Source organism: Balaenoptera acutorostrata, chromosome 1 (assembly GCF_949987535.1).
Source record: "Balaenoptera acutorostrata chromosome 1, mBalAcu1.1, whole genome shotgun sequence".
Classification (NCBI taxonomy): domain Eukaryota; kingdom Metazoa; phylum Chordata; class Mammalia; order Artiodactyla; family Balaenopteridae; genus Balaenoptera; species Balaenoptera acutorostrata.
In genome coordinates this window covers 185446944-185471846 of record NC_080064.1, presented here as the reverse complement: position 1 = coordinate 185471846, position 24903 = coordinate 185446944, and the positions used below count along the sequence as shown (strand labels likewise).

Sequence of the window (24903 nt, the reverse complement as noted above, 5' to 3'; positions counted from 1 at the left end):
TTATAGCCTTTTTTTTACCCATTATGATAATGTCTGCCTTGCTCCCTGAGTTTAAACCTTTTATATATAATACTGTTATCACCATGACTGAGTTTAAATATACCAGCTGCTCTTTATTTCCTATTTCTGCCTTTGTTCTTTGATCCAGTTTTTGCTCCTTTCCTGCCTTTACTTGGGTTAATTTAATACTTTTTTAGCATGGTAATTTTTTTGCTACTATTAGCTTAGTAATTATGTTTTTGTTTTTTTCTTTTTGTCATTGCTTTAGGTTTTACCAAATGCATTTTTTAAAGCAACTCATTTGCTAAATTTCAAATAAATATGGTAATATAAATCAAAGACTAATAGTTATATCAAAGTTTAATAATCAGAAAAATTTGTTTATAAATCATCTTTATTTGCACTGCATTTGTTTTGAGGAAGTTTTGTTCAATATTCTTTTATTATTATTCACTTTAGGAAATTATAGAAGCCTTGAAGTGCATATTTTTACAAATTTCAAGTTAGTGTACCAATAAATACTTACTATATTTAAATAATTTTATTAATATGTAGACTTATTTTAATACTTCTACTTTCTGTCAAATTAATTTTTTTAATGGCATGTTTTTCCATAAGTCTATTCCAAATGAAATTCATTTTATTCTAAGTAAAACCCTACCAAATTATGCAGTAAATTTCTGACAACTTTATCTGGGGTTGACAATGAGGTAATGGTTGTAGCAAACATCAAAAACTACTTTGGACCTGAACTCAAGTGACAGACCAAGCTTGTGTGAATCCAGACCAAAGCTGTGCTCAGATTTGTATAATTGAAAGATATAAGAGCTAGCGATTAGAGACTGGAAGAATAAGAATAACTCAACCTGAATTAAACTGGAACACAGAAAGTGGCATTAACAGCACAGAATTAGAAGGCAGAGTGAATGCTAAACAAAGACTTTTCAGCATTGTCAAGAAAGTCACTGAAATATTGTCTCTGTGGGACATCTGTAGCAATAGCTAACCTTGTACTAATGGAATAACAATGCATAAAAGCCATAAAAAAAGAACAAAAGGTGCAACTTACCAGAAGACATATGCTCAGTATGCAAAACCCAAGTAAAAATACAGCCTTGAGTACATGCTTCAGAAGATAGCCCATCAATCTGTGAATAGAGAAAAAAAGCAAATAATTCAGAGAGTATTTCTTTAAAGAGGTAAAACAAAGTCACAAGAAAAAGAACTTCTTTTGCTACTATTTCCATATGAAGTACTGTGGAAAGAAACCAAAAATTAGAAAACTTTTACAATTTACATATTAATAAGAGATATACCTCTAGCTACTTAGGTCTTTATATTTTATAAAAAGTTCATTTTTTTATTTAATAGAGCAGTAAGATATCACGTGTGAAATACGAGTAAGATATATCGCTTTCTTTAAATGTGGAAAAAACAAACTAAAAAGTAGCTAAGATCTTAAGAATTAGCAAATTATTTGTATAAATATTGAATTTCTTTTATGAAATGGACATTATCATAAATGCCTTTATGTATCATCTGCAAATGAAAAGTGGAAACTTACTGCCAACTGGTGACCCAAGCTGGTTTCTAACGTAGTTGAATTCACTGCATAATTTAGAAATTGTTTTAGAGGCTGTTTATTTTCCATCACTTTTATTTCCATTTTCTGGGTTAGAGTCTGCAGAAGAACAGCTGAAGACCATTCAGCGGTTGCTCCTCCCATTCCGTGGCCTGAGCAGCGGCAGCTGCAGCCCATCTTCAGTGGCGTCTTCAGTGACCGCTGTGCACTGTGGTTCTCAGTGGGGAAGTGCTGGGCAGGCACAGAGGGCACCTGCCGCCTTCAGACCAGGCTGCCACCTCGGGTTGAGCAGCAGTAAATTCAGGAGCTGGAGCAGTCCGTTCACCCTGAATTCCTCCTTGGTCACAGCCTTCTCAGCTGAAGCCGGCCCTTCCTTCACCACCTGTTGAGGATCTTCGTACAAGTCGAGAGTAGGCGGGACTCCCGCAGGTGCTCACGGGAGAGGGAACCACGCATGCGCAGATCTTCCCGGGTCAGCGTCCATCAATCACGTCAGACCCGCAGAGCGAGCTCCCGGTTGTTGCACAGATGGCGGTGTACACACGGCACAGAGACTGGTTTGTGTTACACGGAGCAGTGGTAGGCAGGTTCACAGAAGATGCCTCTCACGCCGGTGGTCAGGCCTGGTGTCGGGAACCGCCACGAGTCGCGGCTCCCGGAAGCCTGCCAGGCTCCGGTGAGTGAGGTTCCAGGAGCGAGGTGACCAGCAGTAGGAGTGGCGCCCATGGCAGCAGCAGACTTCGGCACAGCTCTCTGGCTGGTCTTCCTGGAGGTTATGATACTGACATCAGCCAGGTTTTCAATGGCAATAATGGCAGAAGCGGACAGCAGAAGCTTCTCCCAGGTTCTCTTCAGATTTAGAGGTAATGCCATCACTTTTCCTTTTTAGATAACTGTCCGATTTAGAAGTCAAGGTTGGTGCCACCTAAGTGGGTTCCTGCTGCAAGGAATTTGAGGACATCCTCCTTCATTTGTAGGACATCAAATCTCTGGACATTGTGAAGTTTCCCTTTAAGTTATGCTGGGAACCCAGAAAAATGCTGTATGGATCTCTCTCTGGGTAGCATGGAAAAGCTTAGAAATCTAATTTTGGAAGCCCCCATATACAAAGCTAAAGGACAAACCACAGATTGGGAAAATACACCTGCGATACATATAACAACAACAAAAAAGTATTCATATCAAGAACATAAATAGAACTACTACAGGAAAGAGAAAAAAACCCACGATTATAAAAATGGTATATGGTGTGCTTGTGTGCTATGTGTAACTCTTAGAAGAAAGAAATGGGTGGATCTCAGGGGTAAGGGTGTTTTGTTAGTTGCTAAACAAAGTTCCGAGTTCCAACACACTTCCTATTTTTCCTACAGCATTTCTAAGATTAGGGGAAGGGACATTTATAAATATATTTGAAAAATATGAATAATCAAATAAGCATAGAAATGAATAAGCAGTTTACACACAAATTAACATAATGATGCATAAATTCATACGTAATTAAATGAATGCAAGTCAAAATAGCATTATACAATTTTACAAACATTTAAAAATATTAATAATGTGTAGTTCAACCTTTGTAAAAAATTATCAGAATAATTAAAATGTGTGAAAGATAAATTTTCATATATTTCCTGCCCTATCAGTTCCATAGCTGGGAATGTCCTATTTTCATATATGCAAAGAAATATATAAAGCAAGTTTATTTCAGCGAAGTTGTTATTAGCCAAAAAAGAAACAACTTAATTTATTCTATAAAATTCTATGCAAATATTCTATGCAACTATTGCAAGTAATTAAAAAATTATAAAAACAACAAAACAAAGTATTTCAATGAAATGAGGAGTATATTATTATAGTCCTATTAGAAATCATTTTGCCAAAGATGTTCAGAGGTAGGTTAAGAAACCTGGTTTGGAGGGTAATATTTCTATTCAATATGCCTTCATTCATTTACTCTTATGAGATTAAGAGTAATACGTTTGACCCTTGAACAACACAAGCTTGAACTGCTCAGGTCCACTTATATGCAGATTTATTTCAATAAGTATCGTACTTGTATTTTCATTTTACAGATCTTTAAATTAACTAAGAAAAATTTGTGTTGGATTAGAGATCACAATGTGTGGAATCAAAAGAACTGGAGTTTGAGTCCTGAGTCTATACAAGCTGTGTCAGCTTCCTGCCCTTTGATGAATCATTTATCAGTTCCTTTGTTTTTTGAGTCAGAGATGGCAGTAGGAAAACTTTCAAATGGGGAAGGGGGTCAGCACCCCCAACCCCTCATTGTTTAAAGGTCAACTGCATTTCATTCATTAATGAATTCATATCATCTCTTTACTCTTTTAACAGATACGTAAATACTACTCATAAAAGAGAAATTCACTCTTTTTTTCTGGTCTATTTTGCAATGTCTCTTAGAGCACAGTTGGTACTGATATACAAATTTAAAAACGAAAATTAACCTTCCTTTGAAGAATTGCAAAAGACACCCCTTTTGGGTATATCAAGGAGAAAAAAAACAAGGTGTTTTCCCTCTGGGCAGAGATAGCCATATCACACAGAACACACGTTTGGCCAGGAAGGCAACAGCTACATTATAATTCTTGCTCCTGGCCCCGTCGGCCAGGCACCATTAGGTAGAGTATACCCTGACAGTCTTACTCAGAGATGTTAGAAATTGGAAAAGATATTGATGAAAATATAGTCATATGATTGAATCAATATATTTTCTGTTTTCTCTATAATCTTATTTATATATGTTGAAATAAACAAATGCATTGGTATGGCAATTGTAAACTCATTATGAAGTATTCTGTATAATTTAGAGTCTTAAAATCTTTTCACTTTTATTTGTAGATTCTGTGGAAGAAAGAATCTCCATCATTGCTTAGCAGATAACTTCCTGATGTTTAACAAAAGGTAAGAAATATGTTCTACGTTGAGACCGTTGCAGAATAATGTATGCTTATGGTAGTCTGTTAAGAGTTCAAAGCAGGGTGAAGGCAGTAGAATATGCATTCTAATGACTTTGGGATAGTTGTAATATTAGGAGAATCAGTAGGGGAATTTCCACTGTCTGTTTGAAGTATTTAATACTAGTTGCTGGGGAAGCATATTTTCACAAAACTGAATTTAAGCCCTGTAAAAAATTAATAACAGAAACCTTAATTAAATAGAGTCTGGAGATCAGAAGAGGGGAGCTGTCAGGCCCTGCAACATAGCAGAGCCCAATAGAAAGAAGAAAGACCCCTCTTCATTCCTGACAAGGACTCAGCCAATGAAAAGCCATAGACTCTTTTTTTACCACAGCTCTCCCAACTTCCTTTTCCCCTCTATAAAAGCGTTCTCCTTCCCGTGCCTTGGGGGGACTTGCATGTGGCTTGTCAATGTGGCAGACCTTTAATTGCAATTCTCTGCTGATCTCAAATTTTCACCTATCTTTGCTGGAGAAATATCTGGCAGTCTATTTACTTCAGGTCAACAGCCCTGTATCCTTTCCTTATGCTCTGTATTCCATGGGATCTGAATTTGACATTTGGATGAATTTAGTTGGGTGCTGAGGAAGTAAGAAGGGGTGAAAAAGAAAATCACCTTTAAATAACATTTAGTTTGCTTGGCTTCTCTTCCACATTATTCCGATATGTTTCCTAAAGGCTTTATTTGAAAAGTACTTTTATTTAGTTTTATTTTGATTAAAGATTAGTAGTATTATAGAATAATTGAAAAGTCAGTAGCAGCTGAAGGAGAGCAGAATACGTCATCCCAAAATATGCCTCCTGGGCATGAGGATTATTTTGAATTGATTATTTTTTAAGAAACAGCAGACATAGGAGACGCTCTAAAAATGAGTAGTAGAAGTTACCCTTTTGTAAGAGAGATTTACATTTAAAATGGAAAACTCTGTTTGTAAGAGTATCTCTGCACCAGGAAAAGAGGATGATTCTAAATCTAGAAACTCTTTATCAATGAAGAAGACTTAAGTCTGCATAACAACCTTTCCTTCATTTACTGTGCTTTTCTTAATAACCCTCCATAACTGGCACCCTCCACCCCCAACATCTTCTGTTGTTTTTAGCTGGAGATAGTATTTAAGGTGATGGCTTGGGCCATTTTGGAGAGTTACTCAGTTTTTCTGGGAATCTTCCATATATACAGTAGTATACATGTTGTTAAACTTGTCTTTCTCCTGTTGATTGGTCTTTATTACAGGGAGTGTCTCAGCCAAAAATCTAGAAGGGTAGAGGGAAATTTATTTTTCTTCCTTTACATAGCACAAGATCAAAACAAATGATTAAAAAGAGAAGGAAATCAGCAGCTTTTGTTTCATCAGTGAAGAGATCTCATTTCAGAAATTATGTTTTGCATATATATCTGTAATCAGCATTTCTTTAACCTGTAATCCTTAACAAACCTGTAAGAATATTGCTACCTCGTGATTTAATCGTTGGGAAGATGTACACGGTAAACAACAATTTTACCTGCTTTGCCTGCTTGTGTCTTTGATACCTTATTAAGAGAAAGTTTTGCATTTTGTGTTTGTTTCAAATTTATTTTTTCAGCTATTTTGAATTTTCGCACTGTTGATTATTTTTAAGTAGTCTATAAAAGGATTTATCCTGAGCACTTACATTACATTTTTCTCATTAATTTAGCCATTAGTATACCCAAAATAGTATGGAAAGATGCTCTTTAAGGGTATCTTTTTATAAAATTGCAATATTTATATATTAAAATTCTTGTAAAGTAACATCTGTTGAGATGCCAAAGACTTTGATATGCTAATTAGAACTGAAAATTTTAAAAGAAAATTGGGTAATTGCACTTCAACACAAAATGAGAAGTAAATTAAAGAAGTCAAGGAATTTGATAGTTCTATGTACTAATTCAAGTTACTTGATGAGAAGAAGCTGCAAACATGCAGCTGATAAAGACACAGCTTAAAAAACTTGCTTAATCTTCAAATGCACATGAGTAAAAATATTAATAAAGAAACAAAGAAGTAACAATATTATCATTTCTTTTAATATCTTTCTTTACTGCAGGTATGATGTACTTGAAAAATAATTAGTTTTTTTCTTTCTTTTTTTTGTTATGGTGTGTCTTCCACCCTAAGTAATTAGTTTCTTATATTCTAGACTTTTAAGTTCTATTTAGGAGGGAGTCATTTAAAAATAAAGGACACTTGAAGTATCAAAATAAAATAAAAATCTAACTTAACTTTCTCTTGCATATTCTCCCTTAAAAATAAGTTTAAGACAAAAACTCACACTTAACAAAAACTTGTACTTGTTCTAAATAATTTGTATGAATTGACTCCTAATATAAATTTTACAATACCACTATTATAACCTTCATGTTAAAAATGAGGAACCTAAGGGAAAACAAGGTTAAGCATTTGCCCAAGATTTCACAATGAACAAATCACTCTGTCAAAAAAATATGTAATCTGGTTCCAGAAATTGTGTTCCAACCACAATGCTATTCTGCTGTAATCCCTGTACAATATAATTTCACAGTATATTATAACAGTGATTTTTTTGCACACAAACAAATGTTGATGAAAACACCTTTGAAATGGGTTTCCTGTTTTCATTTTAATCAAATATTAAATACTGCTTAGCACCACAGGCAAACTGGTAAAACTTTTAACATTTGTCTTTTATTATTTCTCATTAGACTCAGATACATGTTAAAAAATTGCTGACTGGATTGTTTCTATATATTGCTACGGCATTTTCAGTATAATGTTGCTGTGGACTCAAATAAAATAAGTGAATTTCTACATTCTGCAAGAAGAAAGGAAAAATCTTTCTCTTTTAAGCAGTATATTTAAGTGACAGAAGCCTCTGCCTAACCGTTATGCTTTGTTAATCTTCTGTGGTCCTGGCCTCAGCTATGCAAGGAAAGTTTAAACATCCCTAGAGGAAGAAGCCTATTATTATAATAGATATTCTTCCACTATTCCATATAGATGCCCTCCTTTTTTTGCTTCCCCTTGTCCTTACTCTTCCTTTTTTCCCCCTGCTATCTTATTCTGTGTTTTTTCTCATACTTTGTCTCTTTCCCTTTTCTTTCCATTCTACTGGTCTTCTCTCTTAGCTCCTGCGATGGGTATACAGTTTCTGTTTTAGTTTAAGCTACATGCAGCAGTATTACAGAAAATGCTCTGATGATACTACTCTAGAATTTAATTTTGTTAAAGTGTATTTATTATTCAGGCATATTTTAACTCAAGCTAAATATAAAGATCTAGATCTTTATATTTGTGAAATAATTTTGATATGCATTTTCTTATTTGTTCCTTATAATACTCTGATAAATAAACACTTTCAATAAAGAAAAGTAATAGGTTAAGTGATGGCCTAGGGCCTCAAAGTTAGTAACTCAACATGAACAAGAACCTAGCCCTTTAACAGTCACTAACAGCTGATCTCTCTGCCACAGTGCTCCATGGGCACTAGAGAGGTAAGCTGAAAGGAATCAATAGAAAATTGAGTTGCTACTATATGCTATGTTCTGTTGGTGAAACAAACAAATGTATGATATTGCCTGTCAGGTGCTCAGGAGCCTCCAATATTCACGTGCACCACTCAAATCGAGAACAGCCCAAGCAAGTGTACAATTATGGTGGTTTTCAAGGTCATCGAAAGGTTCCCTGCACCAAATAACTCCATCAGTGGGTGCTCTGCAGGCCCTAAAATTAGAGACTTATTATTCCAGGGTTGAATATTCTTAAGTCTTTGAGAGGTTCCCATGTCCCTGGAAGCATTAAAAACATATCATTAAATATTTTTAATAGACAGGACTTTAGCATATATGACATGAGCTGGACACCTGGCAAACTATAGAGGACTCCAGATTGAGGAAGATACACAGCATACAAAGGAGTGTGTGTGTGGTTGTGGGATCCTAGTTTATCACACTTTTAATTAGTGCTAGTTTAGCTGTCAGTCTTATTTCTTACTATTTATTGTCATTCATTTTTAGAGAATTATATAATTCACTTGCTCTCTAACTAAAAACCAATGCCAGATGTTCTTTTGAATTATTTGTCTCTTTGAAATTGCCATATAATTCTGCAAGCTTCTTGCTTGAAAGTTTTATTATTTCAAGGACTGACTCATTAAATGTCCAGCAACTTTGTCTGTTAGGCTCCTCATTCAGGCCTATCTGTTCATCCAAGTTTTCATATTAATTGACCGGTTGATCCAATTATACATTCATTGAAAGGACACTTACTTTGATCCAGTCTATGCCTTATAGGAAAAACTGAAAAAATACTGTTCTCATCATCACATCAAAATATATTTAGAGAGAGAGAGAGATTTCTAAGGTATACAACTCAATAAAATGACGAGGTTCTAAGTCTTCTAAATCATTTTGTGATCCAAACTGAAAAGCATGCTTTTCTTTTGTGATGCTAAATATTTCTTGTAGTATCAGCTGTCTCTAATGCTTTCCCCTACTACCTCGATAGGCAACTAACTTCAGCCAATCTAATCAGTTTCAGCCATGATGCTGATGACTGAGGCAATCTTGATGTGTTAGCTAATAGTCCCAGATTTAGCACAGACTCACAGAATTTTAAAGCTAAACAGCTAACATGTTCTTAGGTACCATTAATACGACCGCATGATATACGGAAGGATGATGAGACTCTGAGTGCCTTTCCTAAGATTACTTGATGGCCAGCCAAGAAACTGGATCTCAATTCAATTAACTAAATTTACATCTCATGGGAGGTATTTAAACTCCTAAACCCTAAGAGTTTTCTATGGAGATTTTGGATATCATGATGGTTTGGAGCCGGTGTTGGAGAAAAGGAAGATTTTTTTTTTTTTTTACTAAAACAGTCTATAAAGTCACACCACCAAGAAAGCTCTTCTTGCCACTGAATATCAGGAGAGCATGTGATATTAATTTAATTAGTTTCTCCTCTTCTGAGAGACTTTACCAAGGGCTTAGAACATGTCCTTATTTGGGTTGGTGAATTGCTAAAATGCCCTATTTTAGTGTTAATGAATTTATTTATTTTGATATGATATCCGAGTGCATTTAAATTAAAAGTAGTATTGAAATAAAATCCTCTCCAACCATCTGACTCAAGATTAACTCATTGGATGTCCTGATCTTCACTCTCTGGGGTTAGGGACTCAGTAGACTCTAGGAAAACTAATCTTGGAGTTTCCTAAATAGAAAAAGAAGTTTGAATTTTAATGTAGACTTGGCATTTAACTGCTTATTCTTTCTTAAATAGAAAATATGGTCTCTGACATTAAAATGAAAAGTCTGCACACATAATATTATTTACAGTACAGTAGAATGTTTTGTTGTAAATCATTACAAATTCAGATTGCATGGCTTCCTTGTAGAGTCTGTACTTCGCTCTTTGATCAAATACTTTTTATACCGAATGTCACTTAAAAGAAGCCAGAATTTGAGTCTTTGTGTTTTCTCCTAGCTGCTAAACAAACTTTACAAGCAAAGCAAGGCAGTGACCTTGAAATGTACCCTTTGCCGTAATAAAATCATGGTTATTTTTTCTTGGATAGAGAGTTTCCAAGATGTAGTATTTCTCTTTTATAGTCAGATCTCCAAACGGATGCATTTTCCTCTAGAAATATCTTTTTAAATTAATTTTAAAACACTTTTCTGAAAAACTTTTTAAAAAACTACTTTAGGCTCTTTTAATTTATGCCCAAAGCAGCAAAGGTAAGACTTTGGAACATAATTAACTTAAAATATACCCTAGAACATATCTGACTCATGCTTTAATGAGTCTTCATAAGCAGATGATCTCTGCAAAAATAAAACAGAATACTGATTAAGAGGCCTTGACTTCTGTCTGAGTAGAAAATCTGTACAGTGTATCATTGGAGAAAGTTTAAATGTCACCAAACAGAAATAAAAACAAAATTTGGCAATTTAATTTCCTTGACTTGCCCATGTATCAGAAAAGAGACAAGTCAATAAGATTAAAGTAGGTAGGCAGGAAACAGTTTCTTCTAATCACATAAATTAAGAAATATAAAATATTCAGTGTTTGTATAGAAAAAAGATTACATCTCCCCCACAGATTGGTATTTTGTATTAAAGAAACTAGACATAAGAAGGAGAAAATGTGGTGCTTATACAGAGTCATAGATTTAATGTGACACAATAGATTCTATGGTCAAATCCTGTTGTTAGGCAATCTTTGCATAGTTTCTTGGAAAATGCAATAATATTCATTAGCTCCTTTTCCTATGCAGTGTTAAATGCAGGTATTAAGAAATTTGAAATTTTTAGCATGTTATCTTTAAAAACTATGGTGTTCCTTTATCTGTGATATATATATATCACATATATATGTATATCCATCTATGAGAAATTTGAAATTTTAGAAATGGAAAATAAAAGTGATGGAAGGGGAAAATATAGACAAAATAAAATTATGAAAATTATTATTAATCCTCAACCTTTTAATAATCTTGCTTAGCAACCTGGAAAATTATTTTGCCTCAGACATTAGGGAATAGGGCCCAGGAGGAGAGTTACAGAAATGTGGTTTCACAAGCCTGAGTAAAACATCTGTTTGGGATATAGAGGCAGATTCCTCTCCATGGAAAGGGAAAAGTAAAGAAAGACCAAACTGCGTTAATTATAACATTGATGGAATTTTTGTTCTCTATTCCTCTGACAGCTGGGGTAGGGGATTTTAAATAAAAGAGATGATTTTAATATTCCCTAAAAAGGGTATTAAACAGGGGAGCATAGAATTTTATTCCCATGCATTGTTTATCTTTGAAGGAAACCTACACTGGTACCTAGTGGGACTACAGATATTACAATAGGTATAAGAGTATTATCAGGCCATATCAACTCAATATCTGGAAACTAATATCAACTGATACAACTACATGTTTTCACCAGTGACAATGTCACATAGAAACAAAAAAATTCAGTATATGGAATATACAATCAAACTTTCAGGAAACATTTTGAGTTACTACTATTTACTAGGGACATTGAAAGATATATGAGGCCCAAGTGGCATGTCAAGTTCACCTGACTACAGAGGGAGCAGCCCAAGCAAATAAATGAGTATACATGTAATGGAACGTGTTCAGAAGGAGCTTCCCCATGATGTGTCACTTTGGCATGTGGATTATGTGGAGCCGACAACAATGGAAGCCAAAAGACTCAGGAAGAGCTTTGTACGTCCCCTTCAACTGCCTAAAAAAATCTAGATAGAGAGCCTCGTCCAGAAAGGGAGCTACCACCAGAGAGAACTATAAGGAATAGCGGTAGGTGTGGTTGGTGGGGCAGGACAGGGCTTGGCAGTGCCTGTTTGTTCAGAGACCTCTCTGTGTCCCATTGTCTCTGCTTGGCACGACAAGCGTTTGTTTGCCAAACTTTCGCTCTTCCCATCTTCCTGTGAATCGTCTTCATTCCCTCCAAAGCCCCAAATCCCCACTCTCTTCTTTTTAGCTCAGAAAGGCATAGAAGCTTCAATTGCCTGACTGTTGGGAAGCCTCTCCTTGAGCTCATAGGGCTCCCATACGTACATTATTTTTTTTCTCCTGTTAATCTACCTTATGTCAATTTAATTAACAGACCAACCAATAGAACCTAGAAGGGTAGAGGAAAATTTTTTCTCCCCGGCATAACCAAATTCTACATGATTACAGAGAAGAAAGTCACAAAATCTAGACAAGTCAAGAACGTCAAAGAATTTACAGAGTAGTGGACGTTCGTGCTATTTTAATGTTTGAATAGGAGTTTGATTCAAAGTTAGGTAGGAGGGAAACATTTTAAGCATTTGTAGTAGGATGTGTATATTACATTTAGGTATAAAGGAGTGACGAAGTAGAAAGGGAATGCAATTGTGCTGAAAACAAATGGAATACAGAATTTAAAACAGTAACACGAGGTTGTGTGTTACGTAAACAATGGTCAACTAGGAATGGGCAAACCAGTGGGAGGTTGGTATGCTTTGCTTTTATCTTTTTAGCATGAATAATGAGATGCTGTTGTGAATTCAGGTGGAGAAAAAGACTTAGTTAGGGCCAAGGTTCTCATAGACTGTATGAGATTGTGAGGGGAGGGGACATGGGGTATAGCTAGATGACGTCAGCAAAAAGAGTAGTGGTGGTTTTTCCAAAATTTCCATGGTCTGCAAGTGGTGGTAAGAGTGAGGGTAATTCTGGTCCATCTTCTCTTACCTCCTGATATTTAGAAATCGTCTTTTTGAGGATTACATAGAAGTAAGTGGAGATTCTGTAAGGGAGGTAGGGAGTCTTTTAGCAAGAAACATGGACAACAATTGGCCCAGAGGAATGGGTTCGGGATAAATCAGTAGCAATAGGGTGAAGTGTAATAGGGCTCTAAAGGACACTTAGAAGATGCCTGAAGATAGGCAAACAGAGAGGCCTGAAATTTGCTTGTTCACAGAAGATAATGACCATAAAGTCATAACTGGATTTTCCTGACTTCATTTTGAAAGAAAACTTTTTAAACGTAATCACTTTAACGTTTATCAAAGCTGTAAGATCCTGAGCCCCTAAGGAGAATGATAATTGTGATAAGATTTTAAACTGAAGCATCAGTGTATTATCGTCTCTGCCTCTTTTCTACCCAGATGAGGTCTCGAATTTTCTTCCTTGAAATCTTTCCTGATTCTCCTAGTTTGCATCATTCTCCCCATTTTCCTGCAGTCTCATCTGTATATATCATCTTACAACATTCTCTAATAATTATGTATGTGAAAATGTCATCTTTGAAGTTGTATTATATGTTTTTATTTGCCATAATGTTTAAAGCAGTGTTGAATAGATCACAGCTCTTCAGTAAAGACTTGCCTTATCAAATGTATAAAGCGGGCTTGGAATATCAAGCTCATGACTGAGTGATTGTAGGTTATATAAGAGCCTTTTAACCTGTTTCTTCTTCTGAGGACATCTATCCTCATCCCCAAAATGACTTGCAAAGCCAAGCTGATTCTTTTCTATACATCCAGAAAAGTGCATATGTTCCCTATTTATGCAATAGTATAAACTGGTAAATTTAAATGGTTTGGTCAATTTTCTAAATAAAAATGGAAAATATAGTTGAGCTATGTAGCTTCAAGGACTGCTGAAATAAAAATAGGAGAAGGATAATTAATTCTCATTTTATATTATTGGAAATTAACAAAAGAAGAAAGAACAGCACGTGAAAGGGAGTGGAAAGTGGCTAGGGAAAAGAAAAGCTATATTTTTGTGGATATACACACACAAACACACATTGATCAAAATGATGAATTTCCTAAAGGGCAAGACAGTGTTAGTGACCTGAGTTTGATACAGTGGGGGAGTCAGATATAATTCGATAAGTGTATATTGAGCCCTAGCATGTGCTGGATACTCTTTTTGTCACTGGGGTACAGTAGAGAAGGAGAAGAAATCCCAGTTTTTTATGAACCTTATATATGTGGGATTAAATATGGAATTGTATACAAATATACAGTTACAAATTTGTAAAAATTAAATTCTATTATAAATATTCCATAATATATGTATCTAAATACATGTTTATATACATCTATATTAATGTCCATAACATAAATTAACTTGGATTAACTGGGTATTCAAAATTCCAATGTGATTTTTTTTCCTAACCATTTTATGCTGTTACTAGTTCTTCACATTAAAGATTTACAAAATGTTGAGAGTTTGCAAATTATATTACTGTTGTGGATGTTATTAGCTGTGGGTATCACTGAAAGGAAACTATTTAATTAACTTGTGGATAAATTGATAGGTCCACAGAGTATTATCCCCCCTATTTTGGGATAGGTCCTTGTCCTTCACTGTCCTTGAAACTTACTCTCAGCGTCTAAAATATAGTCTTTTTCTCTTTATAAAGCCATGCTTTATGCTTTGCCTACTAAATAATTGTTATTATCATAAATAAAAATGTATTTGTTGTAGAAAAATAGCAAATGATTTTGAAAGCCCTTGCATTAATCTACAAACATCTAGATTCATTAAGGGACGTTTGGTGCTCCAGTTTAAGTTACATTTGATAAAGCACATAAATTTGGAGAGAGGTAACTGTAAAAATCTCAGTATAAGCAGCTTAACACATTTTAATCTGCCTTTTAGATGGATGAGATAATAAAATACACAATTATTTGAATCATTTTCATACCACTTTAAAAAATTCCATAGCAATTTATCCAGTTCTGGATTTTGGCTTTGGTTTTGTTAATATTCACAGACATTTCTGTTGGGTGTAAGTTTTATGTCTGGCTGAAGTTTGAATGGGCAATTTGTCAATCATACATTTCTACCTCCTAGATTCAGGTCTTTTTAGCAAACAAATTGGGCCCTATGTTTCCTCTTTCCTGGAAAGGGACTCCGCACTCAAGTATACTGCCCTAAACCGTCCTACGTATGCTAGAAATTTCTTTACAGTTCCCATGTTACTATTTTAAAACACAGCCAAAAATTCCTTGATATTTTTTTCATAGAGAGGGCGTTTGTATATTCTCACCTTAAACATGGGTGGGCTTGTGATTACTTCAACCAATAGAGTGAGGCAGAAGAGATTCTTGTGTCTTACGAGGTTAGGTTATAAAACTAAGCGGTTTCCCACATTGTTTGCAGGAATACTTGCTGTTGGAGCCCTGAGCATTCATGTAAGAAGTCTGACTAAAAATAAATACAAATATAATTTATTTTTTTATCTTATAAAATTCTAACGATACCCTAATACAAATAGCCTTCCAGCCATCCTTGCCAGGACACCAGGCTTGTTAAGGAAGCGCCCTCAGATGCTCTGCCAATTGAATAACCCCACTGACCTCCATCACTGCCACATGGATCAAATGAATTATCCATCCCAGCTTTTTCTGAATTCCTGATGCACAAAATTATGTGATATAATAAGACGGTTGTTTCAAAATTCTAAGTTTTAGAGTCGTTTGTTAGGCAGCAATAGATAACTGGGACCTGTCCCATCACACCTCCCTTGACTGATGAGCCGTTTAGTTTGCCTCTGGTCTTTAGTTGGAAGAATGCTATTTGTAAACCCGTATCATAAAACACATAACTAGATGTGAATGACTGGTGAAATAATTTTAAAGTTTTCCTTCTTCCAAGATATCCATATATCAGCACAGGTCAATACCTATAGCCTGATTATATACTTCTCGTGAACATTATAGAGCCATAAGAATCGGAGAAGCAGAGAAAGGTCTGGGAAGAACATTCTTTCCAGTGAATGCTTAAAAAGGCCAAGGAAGGAATTTGTCTACACTTGTATATATGTAAGATTCAGTTTTTAACTAAATCTAAAGAATATCTACCCTACTTCCTGCAAGAACATATTTTTTACATTAACCAGAATTCCTTTTCAAAATGAAACAAATTATGAGTAAATGATGAGCTTCTGGGCTGGTTGGGGCTGATGAAGGCCTTTCTGGAATGATCTCTGACTCCTACAGTGCTGTTTTCTTAGAAACAATAGAGCTAAAATAAATGAGAATGTTTTGTTGGCCTCATTTATCAAGTGGAACTGCCGCTGCATTGGGGAAAGAATGAGCTGGCATCCAGGCCTCAGGCCTCCATGAACAGGAGGGTATTGTAGAGGATACCATTTCTATCATAAAGCTCTTGAACATGGCAGCTGTACATACCTCATGTGGGTTGGAGACAAAAGTAACTGTGTACTTGGGGAGCTGCTGGGACTCCCACTGAAACGGTGCCAGGCGGGCAGTAAGCCTCTGCAGGCCAGTGTATTACAAGCATTAGGCCACTGAGAGTTGGCATAGACTGGTCCCGTCAGGGAAACAGCATGTGTCACGGCCTGGAGCCCAGACTGTGCTCAGCTGATTTAAGAAAATGAAATGGAGCACAGGGCCTCTGGGAGCCTGCAAGGGAGCGAGCAGTGGGGTAGAAATGCCAGAAAGTAGATGCCTGAAATCAGGGCCAGGTGATGAAGAGTTGTACAAACCATACACAGATTTATTAAACTTGTTCCATGGGGCAAATGGGCATCAATTCACAGATGTTAAGTAGGCGAGGGGCCCAGGATTTCTTTGTTTTCAGAAGATCCATTTGGCCGCAATGTGGAGAGTGGGTTGGTAGGGACCAGGAAAGAAAAACAAGAGGAGACCCTTTCCTTTGGAAAGGTTAGGCGAGGAACTGACCCACTGAACTGTCACAGCTTGGTAGGTTAGCTGTAGAGGGGATGGAAGGAGCTGAGACCAGGATGACGCTCAGATTTCTAACTAACCAAAATATTTCCTTATGCAGCACAAGTGGCTCATATATCATCTCTTCTTTTAAGTTTCCTGGGTGGTTTACACAGTGCTTTATTCACATAGACCAAGGTGCTATATTCTTTCTTTGCTCTACATATAAAAACTTCGCCTTACCATTATGTGCACTGAGGATGTAGCAGTGACCAAAAACAGCTTTGCATGTGCCAGTAATGCCAGTGAAGATGAATGTACATCCTTGACTTCTAATCCCTGGCGGCCGTGCTGTACAGCAGTAAAACGCTTAGGCTCTGAAGACAGAGGGACCTGGGTTTTTAGCTCTAATTCTACCACTTATTGGCTGTGATATTAATTACACTACGCAAACTTTAAGCATCTGTTTAAGCATCATGTTTAAACATGAGTGAAAGGAGAATAATGATCCCATCTCAGGTTTTTAGTTAGACTTCCAGTTAAATTTGCTACCATAAAGGTATTTTTATTCATTCCATCCCTTGAAATACAACAAAATGACTAGAACTGTGGAGAGAGAGAGAGAGAGAGAGAGAGAGAGAGGCAATTTCCAGTGAAACAGGGAAATTACCTCATCACAGATTTTGAAAAAAGTAGTTGCTAGACACAGTGATTTTTGTACTTAATGACAGATGATGCCAAGAGCTGACACGTCCCTCTCTTAGATTTTAGAATAGTTGTGTGTCATGTGTCACTAATGCAGAGGCTTTCAATCCTAGGATGATCTCCTGATCCTAATTACAGGATAAGAGAGTAATATGGTGGTAGAGACTCAGCTCAACTCCAGAGAGGTTTGTGGAGCTAAAGAACTTTCTTTATTGTTTGCACTGCCGCCTCTCAGCTGAGGGAATGGGCCTTGGCCTGCAGTGGGATGAAGCAGGAAGGAGACATGTGGAAGGCTCAGGAGCTGCCTGCAGAAGCAAGCTAAGCATAGACAGACATAGGAATGGGTGCTGCAGAAAGCCTGTGATGGGAGGGGCTCTTCCTAGGGCAGGGGTTGGGGAAAACTGAGAAGACCTGCGCTCAGGGTAGAGGGCAGAGGGGGTAAGAGGGTATCTAGAGTTTCAAAATGAAAAATTGAAAGAAAAACCCACTATAGTTGAAACTTTGGCTGAAATAACTCTTTCACAATCCGCTCTACAAGTTTTAATATCTCTAAGATGTCTTGGAATCAAGGAAGTCTAATTCCCTGGGGTTCTTTTTCTTTTTCTAAAGCCCTTTTAATTAGCATTTAAAAGAAATATATAAAATAGCAGAAAACATACATATTCCATCCGATAAATACTTCTAAAGCAAACATCCATGTAAATATAAACACCCAGGTTAGAAATAGAAAATTGTCAGTAACTAGAAGCTCCAGCCCTGTCCTTTTTTGACCTTTTATCCTTCCTCCTTCCCAGAAGTACCATATGCTAGTATTTATGAAAATGATTTCCTTTCTTTTTTATAGTTTTGCTACTTCTCTATGTTTCCCCTAAACAATGTGTTTTAATTTTGTCTATTTGTAAACATTATGCAAATCAATCATACTCTATGCATTCCTAATGTCAACATTATGTTGTTAAGATTCATCCATTCCATTGCATAGAGTGGTGACTTATTCATTTTTGTGGTGGTATGCAAAATCTTATTATGAATATATATCACAATTTACTTCATCATTGTATCTTGATGCCTGGGTTATATTTCGATTTCTGCCCCTACTTTTCTTTTAACAAGGAGAAGCAGTTAAAATTTGTGAGGTATTTTTCCTAATGCTTCCTAATGGCACTACATATTTGCCTTGAGCTAAAACACAGAATACATAATATTCAAAAAAAAAATAAACATTTCTCTGTTTAGAGAGATTTTTCTATGCAGTTCGAATTAAAATTCACAGAAGCCCTGAGAAAGAGATTCTCTCCTCATTATCAGAAACAATAAAAGTGTTCTTTATATTCACAATTGTATATTAGAGTTAAATTATAAGGTACAGTAACATTTTATGAAGATATCATCTAAGTTTCTGCTATTACATAATGAGTAAGGATGGTATAATAGATGATACAGTTTAGTCCAGGTTCTTTGGGTTGTCAAGTCGTAGGCCACTCTAGCTCACTTGAGAAAATGGAATTTAATTGTTAAGGGTATCATAGGACATATTATCCTATTACCTTATGAATAACTAAATACAACTTGTTCTGTGGAAACTAGAACAGGGAAGTAAGGCAAATGTTTTACTCTTTGTCTCTTGGATTACTCTCAGCTTCTCTTATTTTTTGCCTCTTTCCGTGTTCCCCTGTTAATTTGTTCCTTTCTTTATCTTGCACAACTTCCCATGGAAACTCATTTTGATCGTGATCTAGTAATGACCATCCCAGTTCCTGAGTATATATAACCACAACACTGACCTACCACCACCTGGAAGAATATCTATGTCTCCTGGTTCAAGTAGTTGAGAAGGAAAATTTTCTTTTCATAGATCATCTTTCAAGATTCTTCTTTACAGAACATAAAAGTCTAATACAGCAAGTTGGAGCAGAGTAGGATTTACTGAAGGACATTCTGAAGTCCCTGCTGAAGATTTGGGCTTGAATGTTACACAACTAGAAACCAAGTGTCCAAATTTCCGAGAGGAAATTTCCCGGCACACTGTAAGGCTGGTGCTGTGGCTCTGTTCCTCCGACAGCAGGGAGTAGATGCTGTGAACTCCCCCAGCTTACTGAGGCGATCTGAATTTCTAGATAGTTCACGTTTTCCAGATGATCTAACACCCCTGCTTGTAGCCATCACCTCACATCACACCCTGCTGCATGACTACATCTGCTTGGGGAAATCTAGACCACATGCTGCATTTGAGCTGCAAGGGAGTCAGAGAAATATAGCTTTAGGTTTCACTGCCTCAACTGTATAGCATCAGAACAAAGACTAGAATCCTGGTATTCTAAATCTGTCGTAGTTCTTTTAAAAATGTTAAGCGTTATTCAAGATATACATGGATATGGTTGCAACTTATTAATCAAAAGTTTAAAAAACTGAATTGGCCCAAGGTGTACTTAATTCAGTAGGTTTTTTTCCCAAAGTGTTTATGAGGTCTTGGCACCATGAACAGTGCTATGCATACAGTAGGAGTAAATCATGTTCCTTATCCTCAAATGTTGAAAACATTGTTGAAGATGGTGTTGGATTATTGCCTTATCTTATGAAGGTTTTGTTCATAGCATTCAAATTCATACAATTATAGATTATATGATTATACAATAAATGATTTTAAATAATTATACAGTTATACAACTTACATATATATGTAATTAGTTAGTTAGTTAGTTAGTTAGTTAAGGTATGCATATCCTAATTAATTCTGCCCCCAATGTTCACCCAGTAAAGTAACAGGGAGAGAATATTCTGTAGAAAACTTTTGGCTTGGATCTTAGAATCTGAACAGGTATTCTCTTGTGAAAATGGTAGGAAGAAATTTCTAGTTTGGACAAAGGCATGGGTATGTGGAAGTACATGGCATAAATGGCCTGTCATTAAGCATTCAATGAGAGAAGCAGAACTACTAGGAGATGTTTGTATGTGTGTGTGTGTGTGTGTGTGTATGCATATGTGTGTATATGTGTTTCTACACATATGCATTGTTATGAGTTGAGTTGTCACCCCACAAAATTCATATGTTGAAGTCCTAATCCTCAGTTCCTCAAGATGTGATTATTGCTTTATTTGTAAATAGAGTCATTGCAAATGTAATTAGATAAGGCCATACTGAAATAGAGTCCAGTATGACTGATGTCCTTATACAATAAAAAGGGCAAATTTGCCCACGGAGACTTGCACTTAGGGAGAACACCATGTGAACATGAAAGCAGAGATGGAGTGATGTATCTTTAAGCCAAGGAGCTCCAAAGATTGCCATAAAATCACACCATGTAAGGTGAGAGGCCTGGAACAAAATTTCCCTTACAGCTCACAGAAGGAAGCAATTTTGATCTCAGACTTCTAGCCTCCAGAACTGTAAACAATGCATTTCCGGTGTTCAAGCCACCCAGTCTGTGGTACTTAGTTATGGCAGCCCTAGCAAATGAATATATAAGCACACATATACACAAAGGGATTTGTTACAGGGATCTGAGTTTATGCAATTTTGAGAGCTGGTTAAATAGTCTCTATAAGACTATTAGGTTGTTGGGTTGTGATCTTAATTTTTCATGCTGAATATTGAAACTGAAAAGCCACAGGGCAGTAACTGGAACTTCCACAGACAGGCTGAAACTATGGTAGCTGTCCCTGCTTCCGACCTTTCTTCCTGGAATTAAATTGTGTGTGTGCGTGTGTGTGTGTGTGTGTGTGTGTGCACGTGCACACTACAAAAGATCTGCAGCTTTACTTCAAACCCTCCACATCCCCTGAAGAATTTTCTAGCAGACGACTCTAACCGAAAACATACAGGAAAGAGAATTCTGGGGAATGTCGTTTAGCCCAGCAAGTTGACACGTTAAAAAACCATCACACATGTTGAGCAGCAAATAGTCTAAGATATTGTGAGGATGTCTGAAGTAGCTAAACTTGACCTTATAGAAATTTCCTGTGTTAATGCCTAATAGAATAGTTATGAAAGCTGAGAGAGAGCTACACTACTCTCTCTGTGTAAATGTATTTCAATCCCCTTAGTAATGGCCTAGTCAAATCCATACAAATAACCTTACTTTTTATAACTGTCCCCTAAGAAATAACGCTTTTCCCCCAGTTGACGGGAGGAGTTAAGAATATTCCTGTTTCACTGCATTTTGTTTTTTTCCTTCTATCCCCTAGCCACCCATTATAAGATTGTATGCAACCCTGTCCAAGATCTTACTTTTCTCTTTTTTCCAGGTAAAATATTCAAACAAACAGTTGCATTAATTTTATGATAAATAATTGTTGGGGTTAATGATGTATGATTATGGCTTACCCCAGTCTAAAATCTATACCTACTTTTTATTTTTACAAACAGTGTTACTCATATCTTTGGCTAGCATCTGGATTATACATAATAGATTATTTATAATCTATATACAGTAATAGATTATTTATAAATATGTAATAAACCACACTTTAGAAACCATTTCCCACCTCATTACATTGGTTACTTTGACTGTCCAGTAGCCTATCTCTTATGTTAAAAATTCAGGTGACTGAAAGTATGCTAGAATTATTTAACTTCCTCCCAGGTGTTTCCTAATCCGCAAATTAACTTCATTTTCAGCATCAATTTTTATAATATTTTCTTTTATAAAAGTAAAAGCCATCTCGTGACACTACTGGCTCTTTACTCACTTTTATTTGCTTGACTTTTGCTTGTGAGTGTACATTGTGTATTCTGTGACTATCTTTGATTCCCAGAGCAGAAACAGAAAGCATTTAACTACCAGAAAATAACGCTGCATAAATATATATATGTATATACATATACATATATATATATAAAACATTTAAAATAATACTTGCTATTTCTGCAATATGTAGCACATGGTGAATCAACTCTATCAACTGTATTTCTTCACTTACATTTTACTGTTAACCCTTTTTCTTATAAAATATCTTAATTGTTTAGTCACACTGGAAAATGGTACAGGGGGCTAAATTACAATGGAATCTGGGATATATCATTTTAATATCTGAAATGTAGGATTATAAGAAATTCACACTCTTCAGAGGAGTCACGAAAGAGGATGCTAACTGGAGAATTTAGGACAGGACGATTAATAAGGAGAATGGAATATGCACCGCTTAGGAAATTGGAAGTGACAGCAGTTGACATTCTAGTATGTCTTAAAGACTGATCAGGGATTTTTAACATCTTTACTCCAATTTTGTCAGATGCCAAAGTTATTTCAATCTATTGAGTTAAACATAAACTTACTTCTTAATTTATTTCAATTTTTATTAATTTATACCTCTTTTTTCCAGTGTTCTTGTTGATATTTATTTCCAAACATAGGTGTTAGTCAATTTACATTTAATTTATTGAGTTTAGAGTTTAGGATGTTCCCATTTTGTTACTGGAAAGAAGAATATTAAAAAAACAAATAAAAAATCCTCTTGATGACAGTAGGAGGCTAATCTTAGCATCCTACTTGGAAAATATATTAAAGTCTTAAAAACTTAAGTTACAGTTTTAAATCAATTGAGTGGTTTTTCTGTTATATGAGTATGCCATAGGGCTGGGGGACAGACAGATCTCTCAGTATGCCTTTTATTAGCTCTAATGATGCTGATCTTTTTGAGCTTTGGTTTTGTGATCTGTAAAAAGAAGATAATATTTGTCTTTCAGGTTGGTCGGTGGATTAGAGAAAATATATGCAAAATATCTTGGAGTACCTAGTTCCTAGTAGGCGTTCAAAATGTTTGTTGTGAATGATATTATATTATTGATGAACTAATTAATCTATGATTGGATTATAATAGAATATCTATTCTCATATATTAATATGATATAACTAACATAATTTATACTTCTTCTATGATCATGCAAAGTAAGGCATCTTCTGTGGGATGCAATATCACATCTAAAAAGTTTGTCTGATGTTAAACCTCTTTCCTATTGTCCTGCCACCATGGCATGGCAGCAGCTGTTCTTAGTCACTATTCTGTATAACTCTAAAATGCTTCGTATGTGTTAATTCATTGCTTAGTGAAGGTAGCACAATTGTGTCCATCCTAACACTCCCACTGATTAGTTTATTAGAATCCCAACAGAGAGCATCATAGAATTGAAAAGAGAAATTATTTTTTAAGATATTCTTCAGGCATGGGCATTTATTATCTACTTAGTCACTTCTAGGAAGTAAGAGGCACTTAGCCTAATTGGCTCATCATATTTTCTGGACTGTTCTCGTTATTAGAAAAATATTTCTTATATTGAACAGAAATTCAACTATAACTACTATCCGTTAGTCATACTCCTGCTCATTGCAACAGTGTAAAACAGATTTACATCTTCCTCCACATGACAGATATGAGTGGAATTTTTCTGTGCCTGAAAGTCAAGTTCAAATTCTTTGGTGTGCTCTGTACTTTTCTCTAATGTACTCACCAGCTACTTTTTCCCTGCGTACCACATTTCAGCAACAGCAAGTGACAAGCTGTTTCTTGTCTTCATGTTTGCACATACTCTTTCTAAGGAATATTGGAAAGTATTTAAAACCTGTATTACCTCAAGTGTTCCTGAAATGACAACTTCATGCTGTCTATTGAGTAACTCTTAAATGGCATCATTTCTTCCTTGGTTAAACCCTATTTATAATTCAGGCTTCCTGTTCTGTGACACTTAAAATGTTCTGTATTGAAACATCAACTCAGTTTGTTTGTGTTAAGAATATTCTGGAAGAACAAGGTAATTGTAGGCATATTTGAACATGAAGAGGGTTGGACAAAGTTTGGAGCAAAAATGTATTGTCTCAGGGGACCAGGTTCATGTGGTATGCTACGAAAAAGAATTCAAAGGCATAGCCATAGATAAGAAATAGTAAAATAAAGAAATATGTATTAAATAGTTCGGGGGAGGCAGAAAAACCTCAGCACTCAGCAATTTACTGTGTAGCATCTAATGATCCTTGATTAGTTTCTAAAGATAAGTGACTGAATCTGATATTTATCATGTGTACATATTTCTTTCATTTCATTTCTGTTACATTGCTCCTTCATTTCTAAACATAGTTGACCCTTGAACAATTTGGGGGTCAGGAGTGCCGACCCTCCATGCACTTGAAAATCTGAGTCTAATTTTATTGTTGGCTCTCCCTATCCATGGTTCTGCATCCGTGGATTCAACCAACATCAGATCCTGTAGTACTGTAGTATTTACTATTGGGAAAAAAATCTGTGTATAAATGGGCGCTTGCAGTTCAAACCCATGTTGTTCATGGGTCAATTGTATTTGACGTATACAGTTTTAGTAGTGTTTTGCAAGCAGCAGGGGTCACTTAAGAGTTTTCAAAGCCCATCAGATAAAGATCACAAGGAACATATCTGTAGTGAAACAAAATCTATTAGATTTATCACTTTCTTCAGCAAGAGAGAGAATACACTGTGAGAAACTGTGAAT

The 24903-nt window shown here is 35.8% G+C and overlaps 1 pseudogene; it reads right to left on the bottom strand.

Annotated features, from left to right (window-relative positions):
- Nucleotides 1-1528: 1528 nt before the first annotated feature.
- The window catches only part of LOC103018906 (40S ribosomal protein SA-like), a 97965-nt pseudogene continuing 74590 nt past the window's right edge, over nt 1529-24903 (bottom strand).